Source organism: Pteropus vampyrus, unplaced genomic scaffold (assembly GCF_000151845.1).
Source record: "Pteropus vampyrus isolate Shadow unplaced genomic scaffold, Pvam_2.0 Scaffold71, whole genome shotgun sequence".
NCBI lineage: Eukaryota > Metazoa > Chordata > Mammalia > Chiroptera > Pteropodidae > Pteropus > Pteropus vampyrus.
Window position 1 is genome coordinate 109,901 of NW_011888852.1, and position 1,316 is coordinate 111,216.

Consider the following 1,316-nt stretch of genomic DNA (forward strand, 5'->3'; position numbering starts at 1 on the left):
CTATAACTAGACTAGGACGGATGTTTTCACCTGAGCTCCTCACTTCTGTGCTGCCTATAATTTTCACTTCTGTTGACGAGATTCATCCCATCCCCGACCCTTCTTCCAGTGAACTCTTGCCTTTGAGCAAGTGTTTTGATAGTCATTTCGATGGTGCATTCATCCATTCTCCTGGTACACATTTCCACTGGATTTTACAGCTTTGAGAAGGCGAACGCATCTGTTTTGGGTGACCGAGAGTATTATAACGTTATTAATGAGAAAGAGGACCACCGTTAAGACCGCATGAGAAATGGGTGATGAGGGGACTTCACCTGCATTTGGGGATCCAGGTGGAACAGCTGCAGGTTCGCCGTGACTTTCGGGGCCTCCGCTTCTTTCCATGGCCTTGGCTCCTTTGACTTCTCCCGCTTGCCTTGGGGACCTGGGCTCCTGTGCCCACACACGGCAGGGACCGGGCCTGTGGGCCAGCTCCCCAAGATGGATGACAGGGACCTCCCATGCCGGTGCCTCCTTCTGCTCCCTGAAGAGTTAATCTGATGTATTTCTTAATTTAAAAAAAGCCTTTTTTGTTTTGTTTTGTTTTGTTTTTCTGGCTGTCAAATTACATGCCTATCATAAAATCTTTTTTTTCCTTTTTCATTCCTTTTTTTTTTTTAATATATATTTGTTTTTAGGCAAGGCAACCCTTGGTTGACCTCACCGATTGCAAAGGCCTTGTCAGCTTACAATCCCTTATTTTTTTATTTTTTACGCCTACAGCCCCTGGTCTTCCTCGGTGGTCTCCCATCCAAGTACTAACCAGGCCCGACCCTGCTTAGCTTCCGAGATCAGACGGGATCGGGCTTGTTCGGGGTGGCATGGCCGTAGACTGCCTATCATAGAATCTTGAAAAATGCAGAGATCCAGCGTTCACATCCGACACCGTGTTGCTGGTCGACACCTGCCGCTCTCTTCCCCACTTTTCCCTCCTTCCCTCTTCTCATCCGTTCCCTGCTTCCCCCTCCTCTCTCACTATGCACGAAATGAAGCCCCCATGAACATCTGTAAAGTACGGGGTTCAGAGAGCTTTCCGGTTGGCGGAAGTGCTGTGACGTGGCCTGTCCCAGAGGCCGTGGAAACGTCACACTCCTTCCCACACACTTGGCCCTGTGTAGCTTTTCCATCTGGCTATTCCTGAGTTTTGTTTTTTGTTTTTAATTTAAAAAACAAAAATGATACTCTAATAAGTAAACTGTTTCCCTGAGTTCTGTAAGTCATTCTAGCAAATTATCAAACCCGAGAAGGGGGTTGTTAGGGTCCTCCAATTTATACAC

General features: G+C 47.3%; 1 non-coding gene across 1 annotated transcript; it reads right to left on the reverse strand.

Moving 5' to 3' along the window:
* Positions 1 to 753: 753 nt before the first annotated feature.
* Positions 754 to 872, reverse strand: LOC111741038. The gene has a single exon (XR_002780830.1). It is a non-coding gene; the product is annotated as a 5S ribosomal RNA (ribosomal RNA).
* Positions 873 to 1,316: the final 444 nt, after the last annotated feature.